This window comes from Vanacampus margaritifer, chromosome 8 (genome assembly GCF_051991255.1).
Source record: "Vanacampus margaritifer isolate UIUO_Vmar chromosome 8, RoL_Vmar_1.0, whole genome shotgun sequence".
Classification (NCBI taxonomy): Eukaryota; Metazoa; Chordata; class Actinopteri; order Syngnathiformes; family Syngnathidae; genus Vanacampus; species Vanacampus margaritifer.
The window spans coordinates 16,952,010-16,975,310 of NC_135439.1; the positions used below are offsets into that span (position 1 = coordinate 16,952,010).

At 38.5% G+C, this 23,301-nt stretch overlaps 1 protein-coding gene and 1 long non-coding RNA gene across 9 annotated transcripts in view; one reads left to right on the forward strand and one right to left on the reverse strand.

Annotated features, from left to right (window-relative positions):
* The window catches only part of chl1b (cell adhesion molecule L1-like b), a 74,540-nt gene extending 60,134 nt beyond the window's left edge, over positions 1–14,406 (reverse strand). For 5 of the 8 annotated variants that reach the window (XM_077573778.1, XM_077573780.1, XM_077573774.1 and 2 more), the window contains exon 1: positions 14,070–14,404. The gene's annotated coding sequence lies outside the window, so the exon portion shown is untranslated. Of the gene's footprint in view, positions 1–14,069 lie in introns of all 8 variants that reach the window. The other 3 variants (XM_077573775.1, XM_077573772.1, XM_077573779.1) reach the window with 2 other exon arrangements.
* Positions 12,503–14,672, forward strand: LOC144056747 (uncharacterized). The gene is made up of 2 exons (XR_013295107.1): positions 12,503–12,884; positions 14,076–14,672. It is a non-coding gene; the product is annotated as an uncharacterized LOC144056747 (long non-coding RNA).
* The last annotated feature ends 8,629 nt before the right edge of the window (positions 14,673–23,301 follow it).

Consider the following 23,301-nt stretch of genomic DNA (forward strand, 5'->3'; position numbering starts at 1 on the left):
AGGTTATTCCACTTTCAGTAAAGCCACATCCCCTCTCGTCTATTTCAATAATTCTTTCCAAACCCCAGAATGTGTCAAAAGAGAGGAAACAAAGATGTTTACTTCAGAACTATGCTAACTAAAGACAGTCCCATTAGCACTCTTTTTGGTTTAAACGGCATTGATAAAATTAGTTTTTTATAAAACTTGTCATGCATGATAAATGTTTATTCCAAGGAGTGTAGTTTTACTGTGAGATGCAACAGCAGCATGAGAATCTGATCCTTGTTTGTCCTTGACACAATGACACAATACACAGGACTAATAGATAAGCTTATGCCACACTTTCGAGTTTTGCTAAGATCCATCTACCCTGCAGGTGGTAAAGAAAAAGAGTGACTCAAGTAATAAAGAGATGTGGTCTTAATGGCACTGGGTTCTAAACAGCAGAGGTAGAATTGTAAACCGGCACACCTCCTCCACTGGTGAACCACAGGAAGAGGTACAAGCCATCTGTGAATTTGCTCGGGGAAACAGGGAATGCTCTCTGCTTGTGTATATGATGCTAATGTTTCAAAAGCGGCTGAATTACGGCACACAGCACCGCTAAGGGGCCTATAAAGCACCAGCTCAATAAGAATACACACCCTGGGGGAGTCAAAACTGTGAACAGACCCTCATGAGTTTCCAAATGCCTCCCCTCCCCACTCTCTGAAGAGGATAATCACAATTCCATGACACAGGGTGCAAAGTGTGGGTTCAGCTGGGGCAAGCAAGTTTTAGAAAGGGATTACTGAGGTGTAAAATGGTTTTAAAAAGTAACTAAGCATTTGTTGTTTATTTCAGAGGGCAGACACCCGTGAATTCAACAACTGTCAAAAAAGTGACAGGCCTCAACATTAGCACCGTCAATTATTTTAGCTTTCTGACAGGATCTCTGAAAACACAGGGCTGAACTGTCACTCCAAGATCTCTGTCCCCCTCCTAATTTAGTATGACCCCCTGCTGAGACTGTTGTATCAGAAACTGAATGAATTACAATGTCACATAAACATGTGTGATTGCCCTTTTAGTGACACTCGGTACATTTGCTCACATCTGGCAGGACTTTACATCTTACAGATTGCTTAGGCTCACATTTCACATCCTGCACTCAAATTGGTATCATATAATATGCCTTAGTGTGACACATTAAAGCTATCTATCTATCTAAACATTCATCCATCTGTCCATCCGTATATTAGGGCTACTACGCAAAAATGGGTGATGAGTTCAATTGAGATGCGAACTGGCAGTTTAAAACTAATGTTGAATCACAATTTTCGAATTTGAGTGAGAATGGAAAGCCTGTGACGTAATATGTATGTGGGGAGTGCACAGCATCGTTTAAAGTGCGCTCTTCGAGAAATTTTTGCGCTTGTATGGGTGTGTGAGTTTGCAAACTTGAACGTTGAATGGGTGAGATGAACCCTCCCGGGTTAGCTTTGCGCGAGCTAGCTGGTACGATAGAACACAATGGATTTAAAACTTTATTAAAAGCAAAAAAAAAATACACAGGATTCTGCTGTAGGCCAGTCTATGGTGAGGAATTCCAGAGGCAAAGTTATTTCAAATGAAAAAGGAAAACCTTTCCGTAGGTTGTCAGAGCTGCTTTAGCTCTACGGCCGCAAACAGTTTTGGTACACTCCGATATGTTTTCTAAAAAAAAAAAAGGAATGTGAGGATTGGTAAAGTGCTTTGGACAGGTAAAGCATTCCATTTACCAAAACTGGAAAAATTTGGATTTTTCATTGTCATTTTCATTCATTGTGACATATTTTTCAGCAAAAACACAATCTGTAACCCATTCGAGTGGATATAGGATGTTTTAATGTTGTGTTTCTCAAGATCGGTATTGGTCTCAAGACCACTTTTTAACAGTCTTGGTCTCGTCTCGGAATAGAAGGAATTGGGTCTTGTCTCAGTCTCGTACAGGACGGACGGACGGACTCGAGACTTTTTATCAAGACCGTCGAGACAGGCCACTACTACTGTAATCAGTGAAAAATACTGAATGCAGGTGCTGCGCTGCCCAGTTTCGCCTAGAATATCATCCAACTCCACACAGAGAGTGAATGAAGAACACTGGAAAGGCAGAGCCCAAAAATTGAGAGAAAAGTGTCCACACACTTAAGTCAGTAATTAAGTTTGGTTTCCAAAACCATAAGGAGTTAGTTTGCTAAGCAACATCGAAGTGGAAACACTCAGCAAATTCTGTGGCGCACTCCTTGCAGAAACTGAAACGAAACATAAGAAAACTTCCCTGCTCTGAATATTTTTTGTCATGCAACGAATAATTCCACTGCACTGCAGTCAAGCAGGGCAGCACGGTGGCTGACTGGTTAGCACGTCCGCCTCCCAGTGCAGAGGTTGTGAGATCGAGTCCGGGCTTCGGCCTTCCTGGGTGGAGTTTGCATGTTCTCCCCGTGCTTGCGTGGGTTTTCACCGGGTACTCCGGTTTCCTCCCACATTCCAAAAACATGCATGGCAGGTTAATTGAACACTCCAAATTGTCCCTAGGTGTGAATGTGAGTGTGGTTGTTCGTCTCTGTGTGCCCTGCGATTGGCTGGCAACCAGTTCAGGGTGTACCCCGCCTACTGCCCGAAGCCAGCTGGGATAGGCTCCAGCACCCCCGCGACCCTAGTGAGGAAAAGCGGCCAAGAAAATGGATGGATGGATGGATGCAGTCAAGCATGACGGAGCAAAATTTAATCTGCAGTTCTGAGAAAAGTTGTCAAAAACCCAATTTCGCTGGTTTGCCCACACTATGAAACAAAGTTTGTCTAACTATTCATGAATATTAATCCAGCTTCTCTTATCATGCAAGAGAATTAGAGTCAAAGTCACTGTCAAATCTCTGTCACTCACTTAAGAAGTCAATCAGAGAGTCATGAAGTCAATTTAAATGCAAATGTGAGCAAAAACTTTCAAGGAGGTGTGGAGCTTCTTTGTTAATCACTGCTTTAATGTCCATGACGGGACGCAAGGGTCATAAGGAAGCCACATTGACGGAGGCATCGATACATGAATCAAATTGTGGTAAAAATTGGTGCTGTTAAAGGCAATACATATATATATAAAACGTGACATTATCGCAATAATTTGGATACCCTTAATGGTATCCAAATTATTGCGGCACCAATTTTTTAACGCTCGATTAATGACCGCTCCTTATTTGGAAAGCCTCTAAAAAAGCCGAATTCCAGTCGTGACGCAGCAGAAACGTCAAAATTACCCGATAGAAATGCACTGTACTCCACAGGAGCTAAAACACACAATGTTTAAGGGGCAGAATGTTAGCGCGGAGGAGCCATTTGGACTGTGTAGCACTTCCACCTTCCCTACTTTGACAGAACACGCTCGGTAAGTTCTTCAAGAGGCGTCCACTCTCAACCCCTGTGAGATCCAAGAGCTGAATGGATGCCGTGTTGTCACTTGGAGTAACTCCAAGCCACTTGATCTTTTGAGGCATATTTTACTCAGCAACTCCAGAAAATAGCTCGTTAAGTGTAACATCAATATCGTCTTCTGGTTTGTTGCAGTAAAGCATGAGCATCACTATACAATGCGCATCTGAGAACTTAACAAAATAAAAGCATTCAACGTTGTTCAAAGGAGTCACTATAACACAATTTAGCAGTAAAAAATAAAATAATAATACATATATTTGTGGGGACTGGCGTCAAGTTGTATTTTACCATTTTAAAATTGTGCAGAAGTTCGCAAGTTAATTCATGTTAAAAAAAAATTAGATGGCTCTTAATGTGAAAAGAACACACCAATCTTGTCTGGTTCGTCATGCAGTAAAGTTGCGGTCATTTTACAATAAGCATCCGTATTCAATTTAACAAAATAAAAGCATTCAATGTTGTGAAAAGGAGTCACTGTAACACAATTTAGCAGTAATAAATTAAATAACAATGCGTATATTTGTGGGGACTGGGGTCAAGTTGTTGTTTTTTACAATTTAAAAATGTGCAGAATTTTACAAGTTACTTCATTTTTAAAATTTGTTATCTCTTAATATGAAAAGAAAAATGCACTGAGCTGTAACCATTGTCTTACCATGTAGTGACAGAAAAATGATAAACACAAATCAATGTCACACTCTTTATTTTAAATAACACTACAGACGCTCCCCTACTTACGAACATTCGAGTTACGAACAACGGTACATACGAACATTTCTGCGCGTACAGTATGTCGAAAAATGTTTGGGAAGAGATGCTGTAAGTTAGATTTTGTATTGCGCGTAGTGCTTCTTTCCGCCGCTAATACCGACGATTGGCGCTGTGAGAGCTCATTGGAGGCTGAGCAACGTGTCGAGGAGGAGGAGGAAGAAACGCCCGTCCCCATGAAGCAGGAAATAACTTTTGAAGCCGATTCCAGCGACGATGAAGAATCTCTCATGATATAAAATCCTCCTCTTCCTCCTCCTCCATCATCTCCTTAAGCATCGAGTACATCTTCCAAAAGTAAGTTAAACTTCATTTTATTTATCTTATTACGAACATGTACATACTGTGTGTGTGTCTCGCTCTCTCTCTCTAACATACGTAGTACAGTACAGTACAGTACTGTACGTATTCTCTCCATTTTATTAAAAGTTTTTTTCAGTACAAACCAATGCAGGTTACTTGTACAAGCCTTAAACATGCTTATATAAACCTTCAATATACTTATATGGGCTTTAAACATAAAATATAATACAAAATATAGCACTGAAGCAACTTACGAACAAATTCACCTTACGAACGATCGTCCGGAACGTAACTCGTTCGTAAGGTGGGGAGCGTCTGTACATATTTTCAATTTTAAAACAATTTTATGAATTGTTATGAACTTACTGTATCAGTGGCTAAAAAACGCAACCATGTTTTTATTAGATTCATTTTTTTCCCACTTATGTTAACAAGAGTATGAAAAATGAGAAAAAAACACATTTTATTGTAACAATATTTCTACTAGGTTAACATTTCTTTACAGTTTTATGTTAACATGAGTATGAAAATTAGAAAAAAATATTGTACATTTAATTGTGAATTTAGATTAATTTGTGATTAATCGTGAGTTAATTATTGAAGTCATGCAATTAATTACGATTAAAAATTGTAATCGACTGACACCTCTAATATATATAAACTAGTATATTAAACTGATATCAAAAGATGTACACTGAACTATAACTAACAAAACAAACACTAGCAAGATGGCCTTTGAGAAGCATATTTTTAAAGAATCATTTATTTCCAGAAAGAATCTGCCCATGCAAAACTAATAAGGTCACACCAGTCGTTAGTTAATGTAATGTAATGTAGTTAATGAGGGGAGAGGGCACAATGTAAATATGAGGAGAGACAATCTGCTGAGAGGATGAAAGAATTTGGATCTGAACCAGTTTGGCACAACTGTTTCATTCATCACTTGTATGATGTAGAAGGGAAGTACGCTGACCAAGAGACACAATAAAGTCTACCTCTTAGTAGGAGAAAATGAAAGATCAAGGGAAGAACATCTAAAATGGTTCAAACAATTGTGGTAGTGCACTAAATTGTCATAGCTCTGCTTCAGGACCCAACTAGCACGTATTTGTGGCTAGTAAGCTTCATGCAATCCTCTCTGCCAATTAGGATGAACAGATTAGGTCATTGGTTGTTCATGAATTCTCCACTAAATTAAATGAGTCATTGGAACCGCTGTTTAGAAAACAAATACGGATTACAGACCTGGTTCAGGTGGTAGCCCAATTAGCAAATTGGCGACTCAGCAGGCCAGCCTTTGGTTTCATGAGTTTAATCAAGCTTGATTTGCTCGCTAATCTTCACTTTGGAACACAGTGCTGTGTTCAATCTGCGGGTATCATTGGGAAAATTAACAGCCACTCAGTTTGCACAACCGACACCAGGACTTTTTGTTCACACTTCACACCAAATCAACATGGCCGACAGAGATCTGTACTTGCCTGAGGCTTCCAGACATTATTTTACAGGACCCATGAGAGCTCCACATGTGTTAATGAGGTCCCAGGGGAAGCCTGTGGACCTTGTCTTACAGACATCTACTATACACCTCACTTTAGACCCATTGTCACAGAATGTTCAGAATGACATGACAAGTTTCCAACTTACATGTGTTGCCCACCATTAAGGGGCTCTGTGCACATAGGAGACATATCCATTGCGCATAATGTTGTTTGAATTTTTGCGCAAAATGACAATTGTGGATTAATAGTCTCAAGTAAACAACAGAGTAGGCTACTCGACCTTAAAAACACTTATTTTTACCAAAACCAACACAAACAATATCATGAACACTGAACAAAAACAATTCCATGACCATTGTTGCGTTCTAATGTGCACCTCAACATCCAAAATCAATGAAGTTTTAAGCTATTATGGATTTCCCAGCGATGTTGAACTCACTCTTGATTAGGCTATTGCTCTGTCCCAGAAATTGATTCTGGACACTGCTCGGCTGATAAATAAAATGCTACAACAACAAACGCAAATCCACTATGCATTTTATGTACCTGGACTGGTAACAACAATTGTCATTATAATAACGCTTATCATAAATTATACGCTAGCGTACGGCACAATTGGAATGGAAACTGAAAAAAACAAGAAGAGGCTGACTTACACATATATTACCTATATTTGCTTAAATAACTGGAAATGTTACATCAAAATTGAAACCTTGATTAAGTCCTGGTAATAATAATTATTATTATCATTTTTAATCGTATTTGTTAATTTTTTTAAATACGTTTTTGTTGAGTCAGTACTGTAGTTGAGTGCCAAGAAGCATAAATGCCACTTGTGTACATGTTTATTTAATGTATTTTGTTAACTATATAACTGGTGGTCATTCAATTTACCATAGAAACAATTTCCAATTTGCCATAATTACGGATTGCACACACCAAAAATGTTACAATTTAAATATCGCCATAAAAACTTCCCTATTAATTCCGCAGCGCAGTAGAATGAACAGGAAGTGACTCAGAAGTTCTCCAAAATAAACAGTAAGTGACCGGGATGTGCCCCAAAATCAACAGGAAGTGATCAAAGATCAACAGGAAGTGATTTTTTTCTCCATTCAGCCTTCCCTGCCTTCACATACAATTTCTCTAGAAATTGCATTTTCTATTTAAGATGTATTGTTTTACTGACTAAATTATTTTGAACTGGTTACATTTTCTCAAATGAATGTGATGATCATGAGCAATTTTATCCGGAAAGCGTAAGAATATTGTGAGGCGTGTTTAACTTAGGGCCGAGTTCATCCTCCATGCCCCCTGTCTTTCACATATGTCCTCCCTCATCCTGGGTGCCCTTCACTTCCATGTCTCAGGGGTCCCTTTGGATCCTTATCCATAGAGCCACACACAATACCCTTCACCGAACACAAAGCTAGTAATGCCGTGCTCCTCAGTTCTATTCTTTACATTTGTCACATTTACTCCGATGTTCTTTGTTTGCCTTACCTCCGTATGCACGACTTGTTCCGAAGTGAAACCGCAATTGAAATGGTAATTTTTGCTTTTACCAGTGACTTCAGGTCGATAAATTCTTACTCATTTGGGCATAGCTGTCATGTTTGTTGTTCCTTGGAGGGGCTGGTGGTACAGCAATGTTTTTTTTTTACATAAACATTGAATTTTGTGGACATGTGTTCTGTGCTGTCATGGTTCTGTTTTAGCTTGAGTCCCTACAGTATAATGTTGCTGACAACCGCTGCACACTAAGCAAAGCCCTTTGTTTCTTTTTATTTTGTATTGCTTTCATCATATTCGATTAACCAACCCCAACTAATAGTGGTGCAACGGATCATCATTGATCCGTGGTCGGTTCAGATCAGGCCCCATAGTTTGGATCGCTGAATGATCCGCAGATTGGTTGGTTTGAGAAAAAAAACACAAACAACAACAAAGTGTGAATTGACAGTGGACACCATTCAGCCGTGTCAAGGAAGCTGAAAAATACTCAAAGTTAAACACACGCTCAGGTTAACATCAAAATAAAGTATAATAATAATAATAATTTTTTTTTTTTATTATTATTTTTTTTTTCCTGGAGAGCTCAGTATTGTTCATTCGGTAATTTTACCGATTTGACATGTCATCATCATTGCTCTCTCTTTATTTTTAGAATTAAAAAAAAATAAAAAAATTTGTATGTGACTTCCCTTTTAGACGTTTAGGATTTCTTTATCGTAGTTTTGATTGACTTTAAAGTTGCAACCAACATCGACACAACGCTATCCCAAACTCATATTCAATCGTTAATTTAGGATGCTAAGAAACCGCTAATTAATTAAGCCGTCATTGTATGATAGCATTACCAACGAGTGTCTGGCTGGTAGCTGTAAATGAGTTTGACAGCTGGCTAAATTCTTTTTCAGTATTCTGGACCAAGGCTACTTTGTAATTCACTCTCCATGTTTAAAGGAAGGGAATGTGCCTTAAATTGCACTTTGTGGTCTTTTCATTATAAAAAAAAAGATAAATAGAACTTTGTCTTTACTTTATGAAACACTTTTTCCCATTAAAAAAGAAGAACATTTAACTCAAAATATCAAACTTAGCAGTTTAGATTATAGAAACGCAACATTAATAACTTATTTTACACATGAAAGATGTAAAAATAAGTATGTTTTCTGCTTTATATTGCACTTAAATGTTGTGTTCCTGAAACCTAAACGGCTAAATTAGACATTTGTTTTTTTTTTTTTTTAATGGGAAAATACAAAATAAATGTAGACAGTAAATCCTAAACGGCTTTATTAGACATTTTGAATGTATTCTTTTTTTTTTAATGGGGAAAAGCATTTTACAACAAGAAGACAAAATACTATGTATCTTTTCTTTCCTCTTTTTTTGTTTGTTGCTGATCTGAAAAAAGATCCGAACCGTTTTGTGAACCGTTGCAATACACTACCAACTACTAACCATAACGCACAACAAACAGTGCATTCATTAAAAGAAGCCAAACACATTTTCTAAACTGATTTGCTTGTGAACATGGGGATTCGTGAACTGAAGTTCAACCGTAAACAACTGGACCAACTGTTTTTTAATTTGTTTAACAGCATAGTTCTAATTGATTTCAATTGTAAGTCTTGCATGTAAATATGAGGAACATAAACATGCCTGCGATATAAGTAAATCAATTGCGCATGTAAAATGTGGGAATTTCGATACTTGTTAAAAAAAAAATAATAAAAAAAATGTGTTTCCAGATTGGTTTGGCTTGTGGCAAAGCTGCAAGCTGTGTAAAATATGAGAAAAAATACTTAGTACCCCAAGAGAAGGACTTTGTCAATTTAAATATACCCTCAGGCAGCTGTGCATGCACATGAAGATGGCCAGCCACAAACCTTTCACAGTTAGGCTATTTCTAACTTGCACAAGAAGTACTGGGGGGGAAAAATAAAATGGCATTGAACTCACTGCCAGTGTGTCCTTCAGTAAAAAGTGCACTGATTGTGTTTGTGCTGTGCAAGAAGCCATTCATCACGTCTAGTGGCCCCAATTACGTTACATAAGAAGTAAACCTTGGTTCTGACGGCCAGCATCTCTAATCCTACCGTTTGGTCTCTTTCACTTTTTTATAGAGGCTGCAAGAAAAATAATGTTCTTCAACACCTCTTGAGGTTTTCTCAGATCCACTCCAGTATCACAGAACTATAGTAGATAAGTATGCACATGGCTGGAAAGCAGTCAGGGAAATTAATATTTCATCTTATCAAATACACTTCCAGGTATACCGGTCCCTTTGCGCATGTGGTTGGTGGCGATTATGAAAGGAGAGAGCTCTGCTATTGCAAGGCACTGAAGCACTCTAAGCCTGCAGTTGGGAGCACGGGTCGACACTATAATTGCTTGTAGCTCTGGAGCCCCAGCTGAATCTCAATTAGGGTTGGGTTACTTGCTAGGTGCCACATGCCACTTGATATTTCTGCCAATACCATAGTGAATACTTTTTAAAGTGGAAGTCAACCTTAAACATTTCTTCACAATAATATGACCTCACTTGTCTAAACATGACACCCTGGTTAATATTACATTTGTGGAATATGAGTTATGAAGCAAAATCCAGCCGTTTTTATTTCAGTTTTTCGTCTCAGGAGACGGCCATTTTGTCACTTGCTGTTGACTAAAGATGACATCACAGTTGTTCAGGGCTCAGGCAACGACCAACCACAGCTCACCTGTTTTCTGAAGCTGCGCTGTGATTGGTTGTTACCCGAGACCTGTCAGTTGACAGAAAGTGGCAAAATGGCCACCCCCTGAGATGGATTTTAAAAAAACTTGGATTTTGCTGCTTAACTGATATTCCACTTACACAAATATTAACCAAAATACCATATTTAGACTACTGGAGCTGCATAGAACATATTGTTGACAAAAAAACACCCAGTTTTAGAGATAGGTTGTATTCATAACATTTATATCACAGAATAGTTCTGTTTCTCCTAGGACACCTAATTAACTCTTGCTTGTAGGAGTGCTACATGTAGGAACAAAATGTTGTGATCACTACAGGGCTCTATTTTCATAGACGGTGCATGTGGAAATGCTTGCGTATCCTGATTTTCACGAAGACGCAAGGGTCAATGGGCCTGTTTGGGAATTTTGTTCATCGCTCCGCACCAACCGACGGTTGGCCCATTGACATGCACATGGCATATCCTACAATTTGGTGGCTGAAAATTGTCTAACTATTGGCACAGGTCATGTATTGTGATTATGTTGAATTTGATCAAGACACATGCAGGCAGATTCTACGCTTTGCGAAGGTGTGTGGTGGATGGCATCATATTTTATTTATAAATATGACATCGTCCTGCATTGAACACTTTAAAACAATGTAGAAATCAATTAATTGAGCTCATTATTATAATTATCATCTGTTTCATCCCACTGGCCGTGGCACAGATTTGTGGGGACTCAATGTTTGGGATGGAAGACGGTCTCTGAGGGCTCACTTCACAGTGCAGAGTTGTGATCTGCCCAGCCAACATTACAGCATCTGCCTCCTTGCAGTTCCTTCTAAACTTATTTTAACTTTGACATTCTGCTGGAATCGAGCAAATCAGTTTCTTCTTCCACCATGACAAGGAATATCAATACACCCTAAAACTGCACAAACAACACTTTTTTTTAAATGTGCTGGCTTGTGTGTATCTGTGAAAATATAAAAACTCGGTCTAACCCGCCTCCACTCAAGTTTACGCCGTTTCCCGGGCCAGACTTGTGCTGGTCAAGTAAATAACGTACCCTTGGTGTGAATTTTCAAACTGCTGCTCAGTCACTATGTTTGCATTCCGTCAATATACGGGTTAGGGTCAAAATGATCTATCTAGTATCTAGTTTACCTGTATGAGAAGGCGAGTAACTCTGTACATGGTAATGTGATCAACCCCCGCCATCCCACCTTCCCCCACTCGAATGAAAGCATAGTCAGGTTTTTATGTGTGTACATGGCCTATCAACCCCCCCAAATTGCCAATATTCAGGTTTTAAAGGGTTCTTGCCTACATGTAAACGTAGTCACTGATGTCAACTAAGGTCTCCCCCTACTCCTGCTTCCTCTGACAGGCACCATAACAAGTTCCATTATTGATCTTGATTGGAGACTGAGCCAACAATATGATAAGTTCATCATTCATCTTTTCTGTTAGACACACTTGATTCAAGCTGATTTAGGATTCTATGAAGCAACATCAGTCATAATAGTAATGTTTCATTTATTCACAATCCACTTGGTATCAAACATCTGTTAAATAATTCTTTCTAATATCAAGATAAATGAAAGGCAGCAGAACAAAGTCTTGATTAGAATCTTATGAAGTCAAACCATCATGCACCGCAATACAGTATACAGTACATTGTAATCAAATTATTGTAAAATGTGTGCTTATGGGTGAGTAACATTTCTACACAAAAACACAAGATGTGTGTCCTGATTTACCAATATTATAGACCACTAAGGTAGGTGATTCAGGGTTGCCATGGCGATGATAGATAGAGACACGCAAGTCTCCTTTTTACAAGCCACTGGACCAACAATGAAGCTCTCATTGTAAGGTAACATTACTATAGTTGATTGTTGTTTCTTACCATACATGCACATCATCAAATGCTTTGGAGACACCGATTGCTCATGGAGAAGAGAAATCTGTGGTTCTTACTATACTCTCATACACACACATTCAATCATACCCCCACACAGACTGTAATCGCAAGGCAAACACTATTTGAACAGGTGAAGCCTGCTTTTATCTCACATCTTCAATGCACGTTCACCTTCAGAGGCTGTTTTTGAAGTTGTGCAATCACAAAAACAAAGAAAGTAAGGCACATTTGGAACACTAGTGAGTTTTTGTATGCGCGGATCAAAGACACAGTGGAAAACCTCCGTGATGTAGTAGGAAGTTAGATCTCTAACAATGTTTCCTGATATTGAAGGAAACATTTGATGTGCATTCAGAGTCAACTGAGTGCACCGACCGCTTAGATATGAAAAACGAGCTTGTCCGCCATTACAAAGGATGTTCTGTTTGCTGGATTTTGTGATCTAACTGATTAAAAGCATGAAAAGGTCCATGAAATGCATCAGGTTGGAGCTGCATATTAAGCGGCTGGGGACTGGCTGACACGGGTTCGTTTGGAGATGGTGGACACTTTGCTTTTCCAATTACTGGCTCCTGCTCAAATTGTTTGGTGAGAAACATTCGACCTACTTCTGGACACAAAGCACCACTGCCCTGAATAGTGAGAGGCTGTGGACCATGTGTGACGACAAGAGCTATTACAAGCTCTTGTCTTTGGCTTACAAATTCAGTTCCAGGAAGCAACCAGGTAATTATCTTGCTTATACATGTTTGTCATGAGCAGAAATAGGATCTGCTCCACTTGAAGAGCAGCTTGAGATGATGACATTAATTAATGTCAGTCTGACCTTCAGAAGGTCTACGAGTTAAGTCATTGAGGCATATGGGGAGGGACTAAATTAGCTATATTAAATTTCTTGAAATTTGCAAAAAACAGGCCTTATAAACCAGACATATTGAGTCACAAACATTTTTTATGGCATCATTAGTAAAGAGAAACTGCACTAACACTACAACATTTGAAATGAGGTTGTTCACTATCAACCAAGTGAGATGCATCTGGTCTATAAATTCATCAAGGGCACCAGCTCAGTATACAACAGCTACACACACCCCCATCAATTACAACAAGCATAAGCAACAGCCGCTCTACCAATTTTTTATAATGTGTTTTTAATCACACTCACTAAGGTCTGTCTCATCAGTCATTGTAATCTCGTGTCATGTACAGTATTTACAGATGTAGCAGAACTGGCAATGGGGAAATACCCTTGTGTGTTAAAAGCAAGTTTATTCCAATTTACCTTCTCACTCAATAGGCTGCCATGTTGGAACTTGATAGATCTCAATAATGATCCACTGACATGATTAAATTATGCTGCTTATTAAGAGCTGGAATGAGTCAACTGAGTGTTCATGACTTCAGATAATCATACTTTCAGTAAATATCACTGTTCAGAATGGTACTATATTTGAGTTTATAATGTTCTACCAACTCCAGTTGATCAGCTTTTGCAACGTTTTTCATTATTTTTAAGAAGCCAAAATATTGATCTATATTTTTGATGCCCATTATGACACCTTTCCTAAAAAAAAAGGAATAAGTCATTTTTTTCAGTTTTTTCATAAAACACGAAAAGCTGAACCAAAAACTTATATTATATTTAATAATTATTTATCACATCATATTTACTTTTTTTTTTTTTTTTAAGTAACAAATAAATAAAAAGTAAAAATATATCTTAGGCCATTATGTTAAGGAAATAACGATATGTATCCAGCCACCTGTCTTTAACAGGAGCCACACTTGCTAAAATAGAGTGACAGCTACCATCAGTGCAACAACTAACTTAAAAAAACTAACAAGAAAGGTCAGCATGGTTTTTAAAGAAAAGCAACACAGGTTTTGAAAATAATAATTGTTGAAACCAACCTTCAGGTGCAACATAAGGCAGTCCTTCACCAAGTTGGCTAAAATCCCCCAAGCCAAGGAGAGCAGATGGATATGCAGCAGCACTTCGCCCGCCTCGCAGTGAGTGGGTCTGAGCGGTGGAGCAACCAAACCAACCTCCCCTCCTCCTCTCGTGGATGCTGCTTGTGCCACTCCCCCTGCCTCTGGAAGAAGAAAAAGTAATAGCGGTTTCTTCCTCCGCCTCCACAAAGACGGACTCAAATAAAAGCGAGGACCCTGTCGCAGTCAATAGGTTTTAGAAAAACCCCATGGCAACGCAGAAAAAGCAGCGGGCAACTTCCCCACGTCGTGACCGGGTTAAAGCGCCTCCCCTGCCCCCAAAATACAGTGACAGCGACGTTATGCTCCGGAATGAGCAGGTTTTATTGGGTGGAGGTGCATTGAGAGGAGCGCTCAACTTAATGGACGAGGATGCTGTTCATTTGTGAATGGGAGTGAATAGCAATTCAGAATGGACTACATTTAAGAATGAACTGAATATAAATCCACACACACAATGAGATCAGCACTGCCTAATTAAGAGCTATTTGTCTGGCAATTAAAATAAAGCTCATTTTCCAATTACTTTGCCATTGGTTGTTCTTTGAAGTGGGGAACTGTGATAAATCTAATATTGTAACTGTGAAAAGTGGAAACATACGTCAGTATTAAAAAAGCATTTAAAAAAAATGAATAACAATATATAAAGACAGTGGCAAACTGCCCATTGTAATGTACTCAGACCCGTTTGGAGAAAGAAATAACAGGGGGGACATTTATTATTATTTTTTTTTTATGGGGTCACTTCTTCAACCTAAATCTAATGTTCTTCAGGCTGAATGCTCAAAAATATTTTCTGTCACTTAAAAGCGGCAGTTCATTCTGAAATTTAAAAGACAAACGGAAAAAAATGTGTAGTTCTCTTTGCATTTATTCAACTCAAAAGTTAAAAAATTTGCAACAAAACTGGTCATCACTTCTGTAAACAACTGAGTTCGAATGAATGACTCTGTGACCCAGCCCCTTCTTTTTGGGATTGGCTAGCACTTGCCTTCATTTGCTTTTTGGATTTAAGGCTGTATGATTCATATCTCGATATTTTTGCCAGACATCTCTATTCTTTTTGGTCTTTGACTCAGCATGAGACTTTGCATCATTTCAGTGTTTTATGGTGCCTTCTGTATTCTGTATAATGTTATGCTCCAACATAAGTTGTTGAGGGGAGGTTGGGCTAGTTGTATCACTTTTTTTTTTTTTTTTTACACTTTTATATATTTCTTGGAATCAATACATCATATATAAACAAAATGGAGACCAGATGAAAGACCAAAGTCTTAGGTATGTGGTTGACTTGTGCAAAATGCATTACTTTAAACAAAAAGCACAAGTTTACGTGATCGATAGGAAGAATAGATTATTTATTTTTTTGTGGCATTTTACACTCACTCACGCAAACATGGACTCCCGGGTTTTTTTCATGTTAAGTCACACTCTAAGAGGAGCTCTCTCAGCTGAATCGTTGCCCCGTTCAATAACTCTGAAGGAGATACGATCAGATCACCATGGTAACCGTAAGTGCAGTTAGAGCCTCATATCTAATCAAAATCAGCTAATTGAAGTCTTTCAAGCTAATTGAGATCAGCTAATTTGACCGCTTCTTAAGTCAATAACTGTACTGAACACATACTGTTTTTGCCTCCGTTTGCAACTACCACGTTGAACAATAGATTGAATACATTTGTTTAATCCTGTAATCATGTATCCTTACAAGGTTGACTTTTTTTTCCTACTCTCACTATGTATTAACATCAATACTTACTGTAGTACCTTGGTGGCTCGGGGGGGGGGGGATATCGATCTAGATGTATAACAGGGGTGTCAAACTCATATTAGCTCAGGGACCACATGGAGGAAAGTATATTATATATATTGATAAAATCATGGTATATACTGTAACTGAAATACAATTGGCGTCAATTATATGCAGATTTTTGCTATTTGCGGGAAAGCCTTAAATTGCGGGACTAAACTGTAAACATAGTGTGCCAAAGAAGAACACTGCAACACTTCTAAGTGTATAAATTCTGGGCATGTTATATTTACCTGTTTTGCATATATATTGTTCCCAGAATGCATTGTGTGATGCAGTTAATGAAGTAATGTGGACGTTAATCAATGCCATATGTGTTTGTGTTACCAGTAGTTGAATGTGTGTCGTATTTAGCATGTTTATGTTTGATTTATGTTTTTTTACAAACCGTAACTTTAGGTTCATCCAGGGAAATTTCATTTACAAGTTGCATTGCTCATCTGCAGTTTGCTTGTGGAATTACAAATTCATATGTTTTGATTGTGGCTGGCTGATTCCTTTTTTTCTTTTATCTTTTACAATGTAATCGTAAGTTTGACACCTCTGATGTATACAATTGTGACGATGATACAATCATCAATAACAATAATGAATATAATAAAATAACATAATATGCCAAGATAAGTCTGATATGAAAATATCATGCAGAGTAAATATTATAGGTTCATCCTCCAACAGTATGACAATATTTGGGTTTGATATCAAAAGATGAAAAGCAAATTTAGAGTTCCCCTTTCATTTCCAAGTTTTTATCTAATACACAATTTAGAAGACAGCATTGTTTGTGACATAATAACCATTTTGGGGGGGGATGTGCCATTCAGTCAAATTTAGATGGTAAAATGTATGCTTTGTAGGGTTTAGATCTGGAGGTTGACTTGACCATATTGATTTTACTCTTTTTTTTCTTTTCCCAATTCCGATTCAGTCACATATTCCAAAATTTTACTCACATTATGTTATATTCCTTCATTACAAGATTGTTGACTTCGTGGTAGTTCTACAAATTAAAGCATCTGTTCGTTGCTTCCTATTTTTGTTGAACTGCAGTAGGTACATTCACATATACACTGACTAGTATGTTAAACAGTGTTGCATCATCCCCTCTAAAACATAGTTCTATCATTTCATCACAACACCGGCTTATTGTATTGTCAGTTCATAGGGATGGTTGATCTCAGCATCTCTGACCGCAACAGGTCATTAAAAAGTATTTGAATCAGAGGAGCAGTCAGAAGAGGGCATAAAGAAAAATCAATTCAGTGACCTCAGACCCTTCGAGAAATTGAGTGGATTCCCAAACTAAAAATGACGTAGTGGGAAGATTTTATCACCATTGCTTGTAATGAGAGGCTCACTTGCCATCACGCATGACTCATTGATGAACCAGTACCCGGATGGGGCGGTGTTAATGTGTGTGTGTTTGCAACAATGTAAACACACATCTGCAGGATCCTGAGATTGGAGATTTATAACGGGAAAATGCTATTACAATACCTGATTGAGTATAATGAAAAGCAATAGCGTTCAGTACTTAATCTGGGAATGACAGCACATCATTTTGGATTTAGTTTTGCCTCAATATTGATGGGTTTGCGGAGACACAGACACGTTATGTTTGTTCCAGCTGGAAGAGACCGGTACCTGACTTACTTAGAATTTATTTTGGCTGTCTTTCTGGACCTGATTGTTCAGAATTTAACTGGCTCAGAATTTTGACATAACCTGCTTTCTGGAATACCCGACTTGCTTGTAGCCAATTCTCTTCCTTATGGCCATCACTCCAGGTAGTAGATCACAGCCTTGTTGATAAAAGTTTTTTTTTTTTTTTAAACCAGGGATAATTAATATCTATGCATCTTCAAACATGTTATAAATTTTGTATGCATTACTGGTCCCTTTAAAATTGATTTTAAAAAACACCAAAATGGCACCAATTTTTGAGAAAAAATTTAACATCGTCACATTACACGATACAAACTTTGAAGATATTGTATATGCATTTAATTGCATCATCTCTTCGTATTGTGTTATCACTGGCATCATAAAAAGGCAATGCGATGCTTCCATTGGTGTACAAAGAATGGGAGTGAACAGATTGACTAGATCCTTAAACCTGATTATGGTTGTCATAATTACATCGAAATGATTACACAATGGAGTGAATGAGGCATGCATGTAAAAAGATACTTTTGTGAGGTTTTCTAAAGTACAGTGAGTGCTCTCAGCAGATCAAATTAGATTTGTGGAGCATCTGCTTCCTTTTCTTCCACAAGGGACTCCCTCATGTATATGCCGTAAATGCTTTACAGGAGCCTGAGATCTCCGTTCAACCGACAGACCAGCTACTAAGACAAGACAATAACATAATAACAACCCATCAATAAATAAGGTAGTCTCATTAATAACATATCATTAGGTAAACAATGATACCTGTACTGTGCTAAGGAAACTTGTAATATTAAGCTAAGTTACAAAGGCGTAGGACATAGGAGTTAAAAAAAAAAGTTTCTACTTCTTCCTACACCTTTATCGAAACTGTATGATTTTTATTTTCTTAGCTATTCTTTTTCTTCTTTTTTTTTTAAATTCATATTGTATATCAGGGAAAATCCAAACCCCTGCAAGGACTTCATTATGACGACACAAGGAAGTTTTAAAGTGAACTTACAAAGTCAACTTCTCTCACAATGTGATCACATGTAAAGTCAATGGAGTTCTCGTAGATAGGCGCAAATCCAGCACGATTGATGAGTTTGAACCAATGCAGATGAGGCCGAGGACATTTGCGAGACACACATCATGTCCCGATAGCTAACTGGCCAACCTTCGTAAATGAGCCCATCCAATACTGCGTGACTACATTTGGATCGTGGCGTGGGTGAACTGAAGCATATTGGGTGCTAAAAGATTAGTATGATTAAAGCCCTTGTTCACTAACCGTGGACATGCTATAATTTCAAGCAGCATATTGCTTTTGTAACATTTTTCAGACAACATGGAATATTTCAGAATAATTACTGCAGGGATATAAACAATTTGGAATCTTGCACCCTCCCAGACAGGACAGCCTGAGAAGAAAAGAATGAGCTGGTGCCATTGAATAGCCAGAAAACAGAGGCTAACTCAGTCAAAGGTGTCAAAGTTCACATGCAGAGAATGAATGCACCCCCATTGGTTTGTTTCCGTGCACTTGTTCTGTGTGTGTGTCTCTCTCTGTCCCTCTCTCTTTCTCGCTCTCTCTCGCTCTGTATCATTGAATGACTATAGGACAGAAATCCCCTCACTGATGTCTGCTGGGCTGCATAATGAGAATAAATGAGCTGGAAGTAAATAAGCAGGCAGTGTATTGCTCACCACTCCATACCAGTCACATATAGCCTTTCATCAAAAATGAAGATGGATTATGGTGGCAAAAGATCATAGCAATAGTCCGGTGTACTGTGAAAGAACCCCAAGAAGAAAAACTCCAAACAGATAATACATCAATTGTTTACCAGAAATATATATATATATTTAGAATTATCTATCAATTTTATCCAAAGGAATGTGATATTAGCCTCCCCACTGCTCTTGTGTGTTGTCTTGTATCCTCCCCCTGCATCCATTAGGAGTGCATAACACAACCCTATTTTCATACGTAATTAATATCAGCAGCAGGTGGGATGAGGGAGTTTTCTTTTGGCGGATTGTGTAGGTGCTCTCTCTGGAGACAATGTTCAGCTCTGCTGATAGGGCTTAATCATATGCCTTTGTGGAATCATTTCCTTTTTATGAGAGCAACAAGGAGCATCCCCATACTAGATATTAGTTGGGATATTCACAAGTGTCTGAGAGAATGTAGGCAGGGGGCACACTGTATCAAATTGGTTACCATAGCAATGCACATATTCCCGTTCTAAAATGTGAGCTGGGACTGGAGACTAGTGCCAGTGACTGTCAGTCATTTTATAAATAAGGAAATGGGGAATATGCTGCCCCCCGTCCTAAACTAATATAACTGTCACACTCTGTGATAAAGATGAAGCGTTCTCATTAGATATGTGCATTTGTGTTTGGCACAGTTATCTTTTACAGCTTAACTCACAGTTAGGAGATAATTTATTCAGCAGTGCGTAGATCCATTCCGCTAATGTGTTGTCTTTATTGTTGAGAATGAAGAGACAAGTCAGTACAATAGAAGCTGGTTTCATTTCAGCATCATACATATTTAACCGGTAAGAACAAGATTGGAGGTTCCATGAGGCTTTATTTCATGCATGGGGTGGCTAATCTAAATTTAAAGATTACATCATTTCATGAATGAGAACAGAAATGAGGCCTTTCTTCTCCAGTGTGAATGCAATTTGACCATTTGTTTATTACATTTCAATGAAATGGGATGAGCACAATGGGTGTCTGATCATGCAAATAATTGTTTCCCTGATTTTATTTTAATGAGTGAGTCTGCGGGTCACATCTCTGTGAGGAGATATGTAAGATCTCCAATAAGACACACAGGATGACATTTATTAATTATTTGAATGACTTGCTGGTAAACAACATCATGAGAAAGATGTAAACATCACCATCTTGCATGTCTGTAAGATCATTTGACAATGTTGGAATAAGAAATGATGTTCCAGTAGGAGGGGGAGGGGTGCATCAAGGCAATGTAATTGTGCCCATGGGATAAGAGTGTTGGTTAGTTTGTCTTTTTCAATTGAATGTCTTCAGGAGCCTTCGGAGGGCCGAGTAACATATTTGGTAGTCGCACAAAATGCTGCCCACAGGGAAAAGAGGGACCAATTAATCGGAACCAACAGCGAGGCAGTCAAGGAGTTCACCAACAGATCAATCATTTTAAATCCACAATCAAGACTGGAGGTCTTGAAAGAGGAAAATGGGAATAATTGGAAATCATTATTTACATTTCAATTCGTTATTTATTTATTTATTTTGCTTTTGTTTTACTTTATGGGCCCTATTTCGTAGATGGGCACATCTTCATTGTCTTCATTGTCTACCCCGCACATCTGGCAATTTGGTGGCCAAAAGTAGACTCGACTTTAGACTAGCTGAAAGCGGATGTGTGTCAGAGCAACAAAATGTTTAATAACCAGATATTCAGTCTAGTGCTTTATGTGACAAGGCTGCACATATAGCACATGAAAACAAAAGCAGACGGGATGCATGTTGATGTCCCCAAGAATAACAAATGCTGTTATGTGGGCATACTGTCTATTACAATTATTATTGTTTAGTATTCTCACCATTATTATACTTATGATTATAATGCTGGTTTGGAATTTTATTGTACGTTTTCTTCACAACTTTAACAAAATAAATACATATTCACACTGTCTGTGCTAGTGTGGGAGTGGGGTGTGAACAATTCTTTTTAATGAACTGATTCTAATGATTCATTAAATAAATAATGAATAAATGTAATTGATAACCTCATTGTATGATGTTATTTTATAACAAGATTTCATTTAATTCTTACATTCAAACAAAAATTCAACATAAATCATAATTTCTGAATGTGCCCCGGGCCACTTTTTACAGGAAAATTTGCGCCCCAATGTAAAAAAGGTTAAGAAACCCTGCTTTAAACAGTCAGATTTAGCTCAACTAAATCAAATGTGTTTATTCCTAGCGGCTGTCTGCAGCGCTGTCTTGTGCCAATTTACTGCATGTTCTTGAGCAGCCTATTTCCTGTTTCTGCATTTGGATGAGACATCCTGGATCTTGTTACCCGTCCAGTGTGAACATGTGACCTGATGTCTAGGAGTTGGGGGTGTTCGCACATGTGCCGTCAAGGAGGCGAGCAGCAGTGATTCAGGCCTGACTGATGTCACTTTGACAGAGAACAGAAACGACTGTGTTGGTGTCAGCAGGGAGCCAGACAAGCCAACACACCAAGATCCCCCTTCTCCGACAGTATCCACTATTAATGGCCTTCACCTCAAAGGAACCCCCACCCGCACAACCCTATGGAGTGATTAATACATCTTTCCCATACATAATTTGTGTAATCATGTTTTGCTTTGATTAGACTTCATTATTCATCCAATAATAGTATCTTGGACTTTGCATGACCATTCTATTATTCAGAAGAGAAACAAGGACAGATTGAAGACAGGCTATATAACACACCAAAATAGTAAACCAACAACAAAAACTTTCAATGGGTGTGTGGAAAAAGAACGGCTGGTTTTGTTGCTATGGCGATAAGGCTTACATGGAACTCAGGAAGTCAATTAGCAATCTGGCTGCATCTCATTAAATGTTGTCTGCCAGCGCCGAGAGGCTGGCCATTTCAAACATTTAGGGCTTGCCACCAGTGGGAAGGTTCAACTTTTAGCACTGTTTAAATGCTTTAATGGAACTTGTTATAAATCTTAGAAGGGGGTCAAATCAGGACAGACCACATGCGATTGTCTCCACTGCCTTTGCTGTGTGCAAAAATGTGTTGGATGCTGGGGACAGACACAAAAGGCCCCGCTGATAAATCTGGTCAGTGCAACTCAGTCCTGATGAGACACATACAACATTTGCTAAGGTAATTTTTGTTAAATTTTGTTAATAAACGAAATAACAAAAATTAAAAACCTTTTTTAAAACAAAAATAAAGTGCTTTAAAAAAAAAACTAACTGAAACTACATGTTACCTTTAGAAAACGAACAATAATTATAGTGAAAATGGCCTTTGTTTTTGTCTTTGGCAATTAATTTAATATATGAGCTGTGTGGTTGATTTTCCACAGTCCACAATAGGCATATAATGATGAAATCTTACCTTTGACACAATCACAATGTAATTTCTTATGAGTTATTTCGGTGGCTATTTTTCTTACCGGAAGTCAAACACTCGGTTCAGTAAGACCCCGCCTTTCCCCCTGTGGCTGCCGTGCCCCTCTCATGACGTCGTCCGTGCCGGCTGCTTCGCGCAACGCCTCAGAGAAAGTGGGTGTGCGTTTAGTCTGCAGATGCGGTGCGGGGGTGGGGCTGCACGCAATGACGTCAAACTGTGCCAACAGCTCGTTTTCTCAGGTTGGGAGGGGCTGGTGCTTGGAGAGCAGAATAACCTAGAATTTCTCATACAGGGGCGAATGGAAGAAAACACAACTTTGGTCATGTTTTTGGTGAGGAATTAGCATTTTAACATGGCTAAAAGCTCTAAAAAGTTGATTTTTCATGTTGCAGTCCCTTCAGCTGGAAGTAGGACATCTAGGAGTTGTGTTCCTTTTACTTGGTGTCGCACAAATGCAGCATAATCTAACAGTAGTCAATCAAAAAGCGCCACCACATGACGTCGCTCCTTGGCGACAAGTCTGTATGTTTGACATTGGCCCGAATGGC